This window comes from Ambystoma mexicanum, chromosome 2q, assembly GCF_040938575.1.
Source record: "Ambystoma mexicanum isolate Mex_15411 chromosome 2q, UKY_AmexF1_1, whole genome shotgun sequence".
In the NCBI taxonomy this organism is placed as follows: domain Eukaryota; kingdom Metazoa; phylum Chordata; class Amphibia; order Caudata; family Ambystomatidae; genus Ambystoma; species Ambystoma mexicanum.
The window spans coordinates 399,652,232-399,667,714 of record NC_090924.1 but is presented as its reverse complement, the minus strand read 5'-3'; the positions used below and the strand labels follow the sequence as shown (position 1 = coordinate 399,667,714).

The 15,483-nt window shown below is 46.4% G+C and overlaps 1 protein-coding gene across 1 annotated transcript in view; it reads left to right on the top strand.

Moving 5' to 3' along the window:
* Nucleotides 1–15,483, top strand: part of LOC138569443 (ER membrane protein complex subunit 3-like) — a 243,048-nt gene that overhangs the window by 131,824 nt on the left and 95,741 nt on the right. The window lies entirely within an intron of this gene.

The window sequence follows — 15,483 nt, the reverse complement described above, 5'->3', positions numbered from 1 at the left end:
TGCAAGATATTCTCCTCACCTGAGAGTCCCCCAACACTTGCTGGACTGTTGGTTTTTTTCCTGACTCTCGGGAGGTAGTGGGAACCTTTTTTCCCCTCACTCAGTCTTGTTTTTTACTTTGGGCGCCCCTTTTTGGGTTCTTTTGATGGAGTCCACTTTCCTTCATCTTTTTCCATGGCATCTGTAATTTCCTATTGCAGTACACAGCACCTTGCGTGTAGTGCTTCTGGAAGCTCCTTGAGCTTCCCTTTTTGGTTTTATCTTTCTTCCTTGTAAGAACTACTGTTCCGAAGGATAGGGGGGATACTTTTTATCTGACCTACACTTTTCTTACCTTATGTGGAGGGCTGAGGGAATACTTTGTAAGCCTTTTCTCACTTCTAATGTAACTTTCTAGTTACATTAACACAAATCTGAGTGGCTTGTGGCAGTGGATGCCTTTCTACCATTTTTCTGAAACTTACATCGTAGGCTGTATTCACAGCTTCAGTAAGGCACACATGGGACACCATTGATCCAAAATGGTTCCTGGTTTCTTTTTCCGCCAACTCCCAATGGTTTGCTCTTTCTTGGTCCTTCTTCTGCTGTGCTGAGCGGGGAAGGTCCTTGTTTGTCTTTTGTATTCGCCTGGATCCCTTTGTGAAGCCCGCCGAAGGCGCCAGTGAGTCTGGGAGGACCGAAAACTGGAAGGACTCAGAAACTCCAGGTGTTTGTCCTCCTGTGAGCTTGCCTGGATACAGTTCAAACTAGGTGCCTGGCTCTCCCTTCGGGACAGCCCCCACACAGGTTTGAATGGAAGCCTGCATGTTAAATGGCTGGGTTCCTGCATAAAGGGCCAGGGTCTTGATGCTGAAGCCAGCATCTCCAGGGACCGACATACCAATCTGAGTGACCACTGCTCTCCAGCTGTCTTTTCCTATCAACAGGGAATCTCTAGTTGGTATGAATGCTTACCTTAGACTGATGGGACCAACCAGTCTAAAGAAATGCATTTTGGGTCATCCCTCAATGAGCTGTGACCATCTCCGGCTGCAATTCGGCAATACCCTGGGGCCTACGACCATTGTGCGATGCATCGCCTTCCGAAGATAGTCCTCACGAAACTTTAGTGGACTCCTTCTGGACCTCCATAGACAAGATTGCACTCACTGAAGTCTCACCCCTCTTCGAAGTGCTGGACCGGGAGAGCAAGCTGAATCGACCGGGTGGTAACCGTTGTTCACTGGTTCTTTGAAAAGGGTTGCCAAACGCACAGAACTGAGAAGAATCTGTTGCTGAAGGCCTTTTCACTCTACTGCTGCTGAGAGATCCATTGCAGTGTCCCTTATTCAGTCTGCTTGACCAAGAATCCGGTGACCAGGTCTGCTGCTGCATCATGGGGCCATCTTGCTGCATCCTCTTTTCACGTTTATAGTTACTGTGCGACTCTTGGCAGAACTTACCTAGAGTTGTTAAGCTGCTCCTGTGTTGCTGGAGTGTTGATTTGTGTGTTGGGGAGTTTGCCCATACATGTTTGTCCAGGCCTAACACATCTGTGCCTACAAGGAGCCTTGTACAAAGTCCCAGAATCCTTATTCCCAACAAAGAAGTGTACTTACTTGCTACAAGTCTTCTTTTGGAACTCTTAACTTTCTACATCTTGTGCCTTATATGTTTTGCTCCCCAACCTATATGGGGATGGACATAAGGACTCTGTGAATTAAATGTAAGTCTTACCTGCCCTGTGTTGTTTTTGATTCATTCATTCTTTCCTGAAACAGAGATTCCGAATTGAATTGCCAAAGTGATTTTAATTACCTTGAATCGCTTACAACTCTTCTAGAAGTGTGTGTAAAACAATTTTACTTAACAGCATAATCTTTCTGTGATTGTTGGTTAATAAAATGCTTTTGCTAACCTGACGAAACTCTTTCCCTAAATGCTATCTTAAGGTTTAGTATTGAACTTGGTTACACCTGTAAACGTCTTACTATATATGTGTACAAAGTTTCTCTTACTTAACTGAACTAGGAAGTAAACTTTACATTGCCTAGTATATTTAACAAATAATGCGCGTCTATGAGAAATTTGTATTTAAAAAGGCACTTCAAAGATCTCAATTTTAACTCCAGAAGTACTATAGCTTGAATTATTTGGTGCCAAGAGACCATGTGTGAGGTACCCTCCTATGCTCATAACACTTTTCACCCACGCATGGGAGGGGATAACATCAGATCATTGGATGCTAACAACTGTGGCGTTGGATATTCGATAGGATGCCTGGAAAGACCTTGCCATCATCCTCCTCAATGAAGAAGAATGTCTCCAGAATATCACTTGATTTTAGAAGAAGAGATTCTAACACTGCTATAGAAAGGACCGATAGAGCTGGTTCCGCTTCTAGAGAAGACAAATCTATTTATTTAGAGTCATTTCTTGTACCCAGAAATCTAACAATGCGCCTTGTTTTAGACCTGCAAACACTTATGTCAAGCCAAAAAATGTCAGGATGACCACACTGGAGGAAGTCATCCCTCTACAAAAACAAGGGGATTACATGGCAACATTGGACATGAAAGATGCATACTTTCACATTTCAATGTTGCCCACGCACAGAAAATACCTAAGTTTGAGCCCTGTTCGAGTGACATCTACATCTCAACAAGACCCCTGGCCAGCAGGATCTGTCAGGGAGGTGGGGACGTCGGTCAATTTGTTCCTCTTAAACATCGGCCAAGGCTAAAGCGAAGAATGATCACGAACTCCATGTAGCATCAATTGATTTGGCCTAGGCCTTTGACTCTATAGATCGCCAACGCCTATGGGCCAAATTAGAAGCCTGGGGGCGTCATTGAGACATCAGAGAAGCTCTAAAAGCACTCCATACGCCAACTTCCCTATGTGTGAGACTGGACCGCACAGGTCTTTTGAGTGACCCCATACCAACCCTTAATAGCCTGAAGCAAGGCAGTCCGTTGGCATCCGATGTTTTCAATCTTTGTTTCGGACATAGGGTTGGCGTTTGAGTCAGTCAGATGCTTTCCACCGAAACTGACGGGGTTCAAATTGAGACTGCTCTACGCCGATGACCTAATACTCCTTGACCAAACTCGGGTGGGCCTTCAAAGACCACTAGTTCACTAGGAAAATATCTGAACAAAAGTGATGTTCCACCTACATGGTTCCTAAAAGGCGAACAAAACATGGCAGTGTCGGCACTAACATACTTGGGATTATGTCTGAATGACAGCGCAGCAGACGTGCAAAGGGAATTAGCCTTGCGGAATAAGACCAAGAACCTAGTGGCTCAAGCTAGCATCATTCTAAAACACTGCTGCAAATTTTCGCTTGTTCCGGTCAGCAATGTTTTTTTTTTATTTTTACTAAGTGACCCCCGGTCCTCACCTATGGAGCAGAGGCATCCTTCACTTTATCAGCAACAGTGTGGCCAAGCTTGAAGGTCTGTTTTGGAGGAGGGTCCTACGCATACCTAATTGTGTTCCAATTCAGATTATCAAAGTGTAACTGGGCTTGATCTCCCTTTATTCCATTGTGGTGTGGAAATCACTGTCCTTCATAAAATGTGGCATAATGGGGGCAGAAGGAGGGTTTGCGGCCATTGGAGCAGCAATGTCAAGGCCCACCTAGATCCTCCTGACAACATGGAGTGCTATGTGTAATGGTCCCACAATAGGATTTGGGTAATTTAAAAAAACACAACAAAGGATTTTGGTCAGGAGTACGTTGTTGTGTCATAGAAAGACTGTCCTCTAAGTGAAACAATTTTTGACTTTATTCGATTTCCATAGGGGGCAGATTTTCTTTTAAAAACCCACAGTTCCCTGGTTTTTGTTGTAACATCTTTACCACTGTGACCGTGGTGTTAGGGGGTGGGTACAGCTAATACATGATGGACCAGGAGTCCTCGTATCGATTTCTTTTTTTCCTTCTTATTTTATTTTCATTTAAATTTTTTTAAGTTTTAGGTCCCTCTGTCATAAATACAGAGTGAAAGTCCTTGATGAGTCCTGTTACTTGTTTTATGGAGAGATCAAACTGTAGTCTGGCATTTTTCATTTAATTTGACTGCACAAGTACAGTGTTATGATGAGCTGACCGGTTTCAGTGGTAAGGACCACTTAAATCAGGGCTGAGACAGCTGATGGCGCTGTTGTGGTTGGGGAGTAGCTGAATCCAGTTTGTTTAGTCAATAGGACCTGCCCTAGACACTGGTGTCTTCTCTCTTCGTGGTGGTCCTAGTGTGTGACTGTAGAGCTTCAGTCCCACTGCAGGTGCTGACAGTGTTCAGCCGTGTGCAAGGTCACCTGTTGCACTACTTTTCTTGTTTAAACGGGTCATGCAGGAAAACAAAGTCGATCCGCAATTTGAAGGCGCGCTGAGATACTACGTTTGCATATCAACTCTTCCTACAGCACAGCCGTCTGGTGTGCGTACTGGTTTTGGAAATTGCGGATCGGCTTTGTTTTCCTGCATGACCCGAATCCTATTGTGGGACTATCATAGCCATGGGAAGATTTGGGTACTAGACCGCCCTTTAGGTCCAGTACGTGGATACCGTGCTATGTGTAATGACATTTTGGCTGATCTAGGTGACTCAAAGGAGTTGTTATGGAGAATCCCAGCTTGGGTGAAAAGAAAATGATACAACCTAGACTGGATCCAAGCCTTACATTTTAGAGTTAACTCAAATCTCTATGGAAACAACTTTAGGGACACTAGAGCAAGGGCTTCAGTGCCACCCTACATTGCCTAGTTTCCATGCAGGCATTTGCGGGCTAATCTCCTGCTGGTGAGGCTCAACCTGTACCTGACTAAGCAAGTACTTGAAATCTGCAAGAAAGCAGACCTCCGGGACTATCAATGCACGTTATGTGATTGCAACAGAAAAAACGTTACATCATTTAATTCTAAACTGTCCCGGAGCCAAGGAATTAAGGTCAAAATGGATAGCAAAGCATTACACTTTCAACCCTGTCCCAAGATGAGTGATGGGGGAGGCTGATGTCAAGCACTCAGTTTTCGTTATCTTTGGCAATGTTGGCCTTTCTGAAAGAAGAGTTCTAATTAATGACTAAGAGGGAACAATCGTTAACAAGCCTCAAAATGTGAGGCACGAATGGGACAAGGATTGATATGATCATGAATTCAACCCTTTATTGGAGGTAAAACCCCGGAAAAGTTTTTTTTTTATTATAATTAAATTAAGTACATAACCCCTTGCTCCTGAAGTAGGACTTGTCTTTTCTTAATCTTTTTTGTCTTTTCATTTTATTTTCTTGTTGAACAATTTGATACATTTTTGAGATAGCTTTTATTGTCTTTCTTATCACGCTCATTACATCTTTTTGTTTAATGCTATGAGGTTTGATTTTGAAAACGAAAGCTAATAAGAATTAAATGAAAACATGTTTGATCTCATGGATGAACTCCGAAAGAAATAGCTTTGAGTCATATTCTGTGCAAATGTGGTGTATAACTTCTTTACACATTGTGGGACGCTTCACAGTTAGCTTTAATGTTAAATCGGCTTGAACTCTCTGGTCTCCCATTTCCTCTTGCTTCCAAGCACTATTCTCATGCAAGTGCTAACGTCCCATGATCACAGATCTATTCTTACAAGTCGTAGTTGCTGCTGACCAGTCTACTGCAGTAATCGCTGCGCCTTTGTTATATGTGCAGCAGCAACAGGCAAGAACAAATGATTTAGCATTCTGCAGGCTTTATCAGTGCAGAGCTGTGTGCTAGCAAAGGGCTCTGGGACTAATATTTTGCCCACCCAATTTTGCACACAGCCCTGCAATTTTAAAACAGCCTGCTGGCAGAAAGCATTCTAATATTCTTTAAATTGTGATTGAAAGAATATTTAGAAGGCTTTCTGCCAGCACTGGCTGTGGTTTTAGTGCAGGGCTGAGTGGCTGGTATTGATATTTCTCCCACCCGAACGGGCAGAGGAAAACTAATTCCCAGCGCGGCCACCTGCACCAATAACAAATCCTGCTTGCAGAAGGCTTTTGAATAGTCTTAATTTCTCGTGGTTAAAGCGCTACCCGTGGCACCATCCACAAAATATTTTTATAATAAAAAGGTGTGCTAGGCTTTGCTTACTTCTCAGGCCCGTTATCAAAGTCACAGTGGGAAGGTCCTCTCTGTCTAATTGTCCTCTACACTGCAGCCCAATTCCTACAAAATAGGCAAAAAGAAACTGATTACCCACAGCAATGCACACTCACTATGGGGGGTAAGGGAAGCTAGAGAATCAACAGGGCCCCTCCGCACCCGCCATGGAGTGAAAATAATATTTCTGTTGCTTGTGTAATCTGCTTAGATCACATGCTATGCATAGGCTGATATCTAGTGGAAGCTCCAGAGTATTACAGTTTTCGAAATCCGAAAAGGGATGTCGACAGAGTATGCCAGTAATACTATCCCTAGTGTGACGTCCGCTGTACCCATGATCCCTCACGCGTTGAGGTCCCTCAGATTGTTTTTTTCCGCCATCATGAGCGGTCACATATAAGCGGAGTGCATTTTCGGCTTACGCCATTGACTTATAAAGTGTTTAATATTTGTTTACCTTTCTGTCCTTTATCAACACTGCATCGATGCCGTGCCTCGATGCAGCGAAGACTTCAAGAAAGGACAGGACTGACCGTCGAACGGAGATCTCGACGGAACCACCCAGCCTTGGAAGGCCCACTAGGCCTTACAGTAGGGAGAGTGGGGGTGGTCATAACCTGTATTTTCCCACCCCTTCCCTGGGTCACCCGGCTGCTTACCCCCAGTACGCCATTTGAATTCTGCCCATCCTGCAATAAAAAGTACACGTGGGTCGACAAGCACAGGGTGTGTAACCTTTGCTTGCATCAGGACCACGACAAGGCTCACTGTCGGGCCTGTAAACTGTTCCGACCGAAGACCCTCAAAGATAGGACGAAACGTTGGGCCCATCACGCCATGCAGGCCGAGGCTGCCATGGACATCGAAGGACCTTCCAGCGACGGCAGCGACGCCGGGGAACCTCTGCGTTCCCCAGTGCAAGCCCCCGACCCTAGCAGACAGGCCGGCGGTCCTGTTGTGGGGATGACACCCGGCGGCAAAGGCACCACATTCCCCCACACCAAGCACATACCCTGTGGCGATATGAGTGTCACACCCCGAGAGCCGAAGTCTAAGGGCACATCTTCGGATTCGCAGTCCTCTGGGCACCCCGAGGGGCTGCCTCATGACAAGCCCACCAAGTCAAAAGACGCCGGACATAAAACTCCCTCTCCCAGCCTTCCGACATCGAAGGCTGTTGCGCAAGCCATTCCTGAAGTCGAAACTCGACCCACACCTGGGGAAAAGCACAGGTAGTCGGGACTGTCGTGTCCAGTGGACTCTAAAAAATCAGCTTCTAAGAGCACAGATCATAGGGAGAAACATAAATCCAGGGATTCCTCTCAGAAAGACAGTAACACAGACAGGCAAGATAAAAAAAACCTACGGAAGAGCCGGAACCTGGACAACCCTGATCCTATAGAGGAGGATGAGCCTGATCCTATCATAGAGGAGGAGGAGGAGTCATAAAGTAGCCTACCTACCTGGGTATTATCCCCAGTTCAGCAAACTGGTCTGCCCAGGATATAGATGGGGTTATGAAATGTATGACCTTTCTTGCAAATTTTTTCAAAGAACACCCACAGGCTCCTCAAAGCCTAGCAAACACGCCTCCCACTAACCAGGCATCAAGCTTTAAGGCTTCACCTGTGGCCTCTCAGTCCTGTTTGTGTACACACCCGTCAGGAAAGAGATCTCACCCCCCAGAGGAACTGTATGAAGAACCAGTCCACAAGGCACCACGCTTCTCCACTGGCCGTTATGACCTAAATGTAGGAGCGGATGAGTACCCAGATGAAAATGCCTATTATGATGATGACGTCTGGGTTGACGACATCTGTGAAGGGGATGATCAGGGTTACACCGAGTCAGTAGTCTTTGCCATGGACTCTCCAGTCCTGCAAGACCCTCCCTTACCCGATCCCCTGGTAGACAACCAGCCCTTGTTTAATGACATTCTTCTCAGGGCTGCTGAACATTTTGGTATCGAGACACAGGAAATCCAGCAAGATAAGGATTTTGCTGAAAACATCTTGGGGGGGACAAAAGAAACGCCAACTCAATTTATCCCCTCAAGTCGGTACAGAGAAGGATTCAACCTTCTCTTGAAATGCCTAATCGGACTAGGGCGGTAAACCCTAGAATCGAAAAGCTTTTCCGCCCAGCACCTTCTGACCCGTTATATATATATAAGGGGCCAACTTAAACCAAACTCTCTAGTAATTACCACAACCCGGAAGAGAGCGGGTACCCTCTTGGCCTCCTCCGGACAAGGAATGTAAAAAACTATATGCAATGGGAAGAAAAATAGCATCTTCGCCGGCTTATCAGGCACAAATTGCTAATAACTCCTTCTTGCTAGCAAGCTATGACTGTACTAAGTGGGATGAAGTTACGGCCCTTGCAGAATCAGTGCCGGAACCACTCAAATCTAAGCTTTCCCTTGTGGCTGCTGAAGGCAGAGCAACGGCAAGCGTCCTACGCGAGAAAAACTTCGATGCAACAGATAACGCTGGACGCGTTATTGCTGAGGCCACCATCCTCAAATACCATGCCTGGTTTAGGCAGTCTGGATTCAAATTGGAGACAAAGGCTACCCTGCTCAACATGCCTGTTGAGCCTAATGTTTTATTTGGAAAGGCAGTTGAGGACGCGCTGAAGTCTGCCAAGGACGAATACGAAACACTCAATTCCCTTGGCCAACTAACTAACAAACAAGCCAAAGAGGAGGCAATAATTTTCAGCGTTTTCATGGACAAAACGCACAAAGCGGCACTGGCTATAGTCAAAGCCAAGGTCCCTCATGGAACAATAACCAACGGGCATCCCAGGGTTATCCCAGGGGTCAGCACTGAGGTCACGGAAAGAGGAGAGGTTCCCCCACCAGAGGTGGAGGAACACCCTCCAAGCAATGACGCCCTGCTACTAGCCCCCTCCCATGCCTCCCCAGTCGGGGGACACATTTCACACTTCACCCACGCATGGGAGGGGATAACATCAGACAAGTGGGTGTTATCGACGGTAGCGGGTGATTACTGCATAGAGCTCCAGGGAATCCCATCAAACCCAGCCCCCCCCCCCCCAGGCCAGAAAAGACTGTCAAGGGAGGAACAACTCATCTTGGTGGAGGAAGTTGAAACTCTACTCCTCAAGGACGCCATCGAAATTGTGCCATACAACGAGGTAAACAAGGGTATTTATTCAACCTACTTCGTTGTTCCAAAGAAAGATCTGACCATGCGCCCTGTATTAGACCTGTGCCCTGCAAACTCATTTGTCAAGCCACAATAATTCTGCATGACAACTCTACAAGAAGTAATCCCTCTGTTAAAACGGGGGGATTACATGGCAACATTGGACATGAAAGATGCTTATTTTCATATTTCAATGTTCCCAGCGCACAGAAGATTCTTGCGATTCAAAGTAGCAGACCAGCACTACCAGTTCGAAGTACTCCCCTTCGGGATAGCCTCGGCTCCAAGGGTGTTCACCAAGGTACTGGCAGTGGTGGCGGCGCACCTTCGCAGGGAGGCAATCCCAGTGTACCCCTACCTGGACGACTGGCTGATCACGGGAGAATCCTACCATCTTTGCAAGATAAACATGCAAAGAGCCATAGACCTTCTCTTCCAATTGGGCTTCTCAATAAACAAGAAAAAGTCAAGTCTGGTACCAAACACATCAAAACAGTTCCTAGGAGCCGTGTTAAATACATAGGAGCCTTACCATCCATGGAAAGAGTACAAAACATGCTTTGGCAAATACCCCAGTATCAAGCCGGTCTCCAGATGAGCGTATGCAAAGCTATGCATCTGCTAGGCATGATGGCATTGTGCATTTACCTGGTCCCCCACACGCGCCTGCGCATGCGACCAACGCAGGAATGGTTGGCAAAACAATGGTCTCAGGCAAGTGGTCAGTGGGACGATCTAGTGGTTGTTTTGCCTACACTGGTTCAAAAGCTACGCTGGTGGTCAAGGGAAAATCTGCTCAAGGGGAAACCCTTCCACGAACCGGAAGCGCTAGCGGTAGTCGCAAAAGCCGCGTCACTTTCCAAGTGGGGGGCCCACTACCTTCACCACACTAGAGTTATTGGCGATCTTCAAAGCACTACAAGTTTTCGAGAAACACCTAACAAACCATTCGGTACAAGTCCTAACAGACAGCACCACCGCAATGTTATATGTCAACAAACTGGGAGGTACACACTCCAAATCTGTCCAACTGGCTCAGAGAATATGGAGGTGGGCACTCAAACGAGGGATGTCCCTGTCCTCTCAACATGTTCCAGGGGTACTCAACACTCTAGCGGACTCTCTCAGCATAGATCCTCTGCCAGAAGAACACGATTGGCAACTACACACGGACGTGGTAGACCACATCTTCTCTCTGAGGCTACCCCTCTCTATTAAAATACTAAAAATTGACCATGGTGATGGGACTAAAACAGTTCAATATGTAATTACTAAACAATCTTTATATCAAAAAATATATTTTATTATTTTCAAGATAACACTTAGGTTATTGTTTACTGATTAATCGCATAAACGTATCACAATGTTTGACACCTTTTCAGTCTCTTCACCCGTCGCATACTTTCATTCCATATCATTACTGATTCATTCTAACAAAACATGTCCAGGAAGCATTTTCCTATCACAACAAATCTCTAACTTTATACAGTTTTAATTACACCAGTGACCAATCTTTGTGTGTATGTATTTCTCCTCTCTAGACTTGTTTTCTACAGGAGAAAACAAGCAATGGCTAGACTTTGCGTCCCAGTTCCCCCAACCAGACTCCAAGGGGAACGCCCTATGGATGAGCTGGTCAGGGAAATGTGCTTACGCTTTTCCCCCTGACTCCATTAATCAGAAGAATAGTGAACAAGATACACAGGGATCAGATGACTCATCCTAGTTGCTCCTATGTTGGTGAGACAACCGTGATATCCACATCTGCGCAAGCTAGCAATGTGCGATCCCATCAAGCTCCTGTACCAGGTCAACCAGTTGACTCAACACGGGGGGGGGGGGGGACAACAATACACCCACAACCTCACTCTTTGAACTTGGCAGCATGGCTCCTGAAGTCAGATTTCGGACACCTCAATCTTCCACAGCGGTGTATGGATATCCTAAAGGAAGCACAGAAGCCAAACACCAGACACTTGTTATTTCCTCAAGTGGAAGAGATTCGTCATTTGGTGCCATTTAAACAAATCAACCCAATAGAATGTACTCCATCACACATTCTAACATAAATGCTCCACTTGTTGGATTCAGGGTTGGTCTTTACTTCTTTAAAAGTCCACCCAGCTGCTTTATCAGCCTACACCACCTCTCAAAGTAAAGTCTCATGGTGGAAAGTGGCAGTCACTAAAGCATTCATGGAGGGAGTAAAGAGACTACACCCTCCAATCTCTAATCCCCCGCCAGGCTGGGATTTCAATGTAGTGCTAGCAAAACTCATGGGTCCTCCCTTCGAGCGTTTGCTTCAAGCTACTTTTAAACACATTACCTATAAACTGCCTTCTTAGTGGCTATTACTTCCATAAGAAGAGTCAGCGAACTCCAAGCCTTGTCAGTGGAGGATCCTTTCTTTATCATCCATAAAGACAAATTGGTTTTATGGACTCGCCCTAGGTTCTCCCCTAAATACATTTCCAAGTTCCACGTAAACCATTCAATTGAGCTTCCGGCCTTCTTTCAGAAGCCAACTAGCTCAGCTGAGTTCAAACTCCACACACTAGATGTGAGGAGGGTGGTTCTCTACTGATATGATATGATAGGTTATTTATAACGCGCTTAATACCCAGAGGTTTCTAAGTGCGGACCCGGGGATCGAACCCATTTTGCTCCATGTCATCTTGCTTCCAAGGCGAGCACGTTGCCGCTGAGCTATCCTCCCGAGACTACGTAGATCAAACCAAACCGCTTAGGAAGACTGATCAACTGTTTGTCTCCATGGCTACAGGCAGACAAGGAGAGCGCGTTTCCAAAAGAGCCCTCTCCAGGTGGATAGTCAAATGTATACAATTATGCTATTCATTATCAAACAAGACACTGCCTTCTGCACCAACAGCCTACTCCACACTGGGCACCACTGGGGCTACTTTGGCCTTTATTGCAAGCGTCCCCTTAGACGGCATTTGCAAAGCAGCTACATGGAGCTCAGTTCATACCTTCACTCAACGCTACTGCATTGACACACATTCTAAGACAGATACACAGGTGGGACTAGCGGTTCTAAAACATCTATTTGCCGCTAATCCATCTCACAACCCACCACCTTTCTCATAACGCTGCTCGCTAATCTATGCATAGCATGTGATCTAAGCAGATTACACAAGCAACACAAGGAATACATTACTCACCGTAATCGTATTTCTGGTGCTTGTATCTGCTTTGATTCACATGCGCCCACCCTTCTGCCCCTGAGAGAAGGTGCACAGATGTTATATGAGCTTCTACATATATCTGCTTGGATACAACTCTACTCACATGAAACTCATCTGAGGGACCTCGCCGTTTGAGGGATCATGGGCACAGCGGACGTCACACTAGGGATAGTATTACTGGCACGCCCTGTTGACGTCCCTTTTCGAATTGCGAAAACAACAACTGTAATACTCTGCAGCTTCCACTAGATGTCGGCCTATGCATAGCATGTGAATCTAAGCAGATACAATCACCAGAAATACGATTACGGTGATTAATGTATTCCTTCTCCCACCCGAACGGGCGGGAAAAATAAATGCCAGCACAGCCACTTGCTAACACCCAGCCTAGCAATCGGGGACAGCGTTGGGGCCTTGCCTCCTTTGCAAACAAAAGAGGCCTCGAGCTTCTGCAGGGGAGGGGTTCCAGCAAATGCCCCCAATGTTTCCAGTCCGCAGTCACTTAAGCACAGCAAATAATTTTCGTTCTGTGACAAAATATGTACTTTGCAGTGCTCGCATTAAAGCTGTAGCCAGTTAGTGTAATGCTCCTGGCTGGCCGGCTGCCTGCCTCATGATATTTGGCAGCTATTAGCCTCCATGCACCCCACAGGTGCCTTGAACTGTTTTCGGTGTCAGCAGGGGGCCCAGGGGACACTAATCTTCAGCCAGGCCTTTTTGCACATAACAGCCTTCTTGCAGAAGCTCTTTTGAAAGGCCTTCTGCAAGCAGCAGGCTGTTAGTACTGCGGGGCTTGTGTGTTAGAAAGTGGATGGAAATAATATTCCTCCCACCCAACCCCTTACACCCGGCCCTGCATTCAAGGACTGCATCAGGGCCTTTCTACCCTTACAAACAAAAGAGGCCTTCAGCCTCTGGGGGAGGGGGTCCAGCAACTGCCCCCCATGTTTCCAGTCCGCAAGCACAGCAAAAAGTCAGTATATATATATATATTATTTCTGAGGCTTATGGAATCTGTTTAGATCACATGCTATGCATAGGCCGTCATCTAGTGGAGGCTGCAGGGTATTACAGTTTTCGAAACTCAAAAATGGACGTCGACAGGGCGTGCCAGTAATACTATTCCCTAGTGTGATGTCCACTGTACCCATGGTGCTTCATGCGTCGAGGTCCCTCATGTTTTTTTCCACCATCATTGATGGACGCATAATCACAGAGTTCCTCGACTAGTGTTAAATTCATTAGTTACTCTTTCTATCCTTTCACTACACAGACTTTCAACAACATCTTCGGTGGTGGAAAGGACGGATGTTGAACAACGACCTGATTCGACAGACCCCTTTGGCCCTGGAAAGCCGCACCGGACCTCGGCCCAACAGTAGGGAGAGTGGTGGGTGGACATTAGAGAATGCATATTTCCCTTTACACTCTTTTTTTTCTCGCCTAGCTGCCTTTTCTTATAACTATGGAAAACACTCTATTCAAATTTTTCCCTAGTTATAATAAGACGTTGCCCATGGTAGACAAGCACCGGGTGTGCAATCTTTGTCTAGCACAGGACAACGAAGAAGGCCATTGTCAAGCCTGCAAGCTCTTCAAGCCTAAAGCGTTCAAGGAACGAAAGACAAAGCGCTGGGCCCATCACGCCATGCAGGCCGAGGCTGCCATATACATGGAGGGGGCCACCAGCGATGGCAGTGTCGCAGTTTTTCAGACGTCGAAGGAGTGGGGGAGGCCGGTGGCTCTGTTACGGGGACGACACCCGGCGACGATGGCACTCGCACTACTCCCCACACTAAACAGATAGCCATGGGCCAAAAATCCCTGTCCTCTGGGCACCCGACGTCCCGATCGCCACATGACAGGCCCCCAAAGTCGAAAGACCATACAGAAGCTGTGTCCAAACCCTCTGCCGGATGTCGGAAGATGAGGCTTTGGTCCGCTCCACCACTGATATTCGATCACTCCACGTCAAAAATGGCCAAAGGCACCAAGAGCTCGGGAATAGCCAGTTTGGTGCAAAAGCATGTCCCTGAAAGCCTCCATAAGGCAAAAAGTTTGATAAAACACTCCTCCAACAGCCACTCTCACGAGGAGAAATCTAGCACACCTTGCAGAAAAAGACACTGTTTCCCAAGAAGAAGAGACCTTAACAAACAAGGCCCAGTCTACACCTCGGGCCCAGTCTACACCTCGGGCCCAGTCTACACCTCAGGGACAGATTACACCTCAATACCTTGGGTCCATACCAAGTTCATCAACATGGACGGCTGAGGACATTGACAGGGTTATGCGGAGAATTACATTTATGGCTAACTTCTTTGAGAAAGTTCCCCAGGCTTTCCAAAATGTACAAACCATATCACCAACTACTGCTGCTACATCCTCCCAGGCTCAAGCTAAAAGGCCACGTCCTGACACCCTTCCCATTTCACCTCAGGTAGACCCAGTCCCTATTGATCTGTATGATATCAATACAGACACTGAGGACAATGATACTATAAAAGAAGCAGACTAATATTACGATGATGAGGAAGAGGATGTGTACAACTTACCCTTCCCAGTTAATCAATACGCACCAGTGGCAGATGCACTAGCTGATAATCAACCACTGTATAACGATATGCTCATGAAGGCAGCAGAGCATTTTCAAATTCAAACCCAAGAAACTCAGCTGGATAAGGATTTTGTGGAGGATATAGTGGGAGACTGGAAAGCCGCCACCCAATTTATTCCAATCCTTCAGTCCATCCAAAGGAGGATACAACCTTCTCTGAAGACCCTGAACCAAATGCGGACAGTCAATCCGTGTATTGAAAAAGTCTTCCGTCCTTCCCCCACAGACCCTCTTTACATCAGGGGACAACTAAAACCGGACTCCCTTGTGGTAACCACAACTCTAAAGAGGGCTGGAACACCTTTAGCCTCTTCAGAAGCAACCCCCCTCCCAACCCCCCCGATAAAGAAAGTAAAAAAATTTACACTCT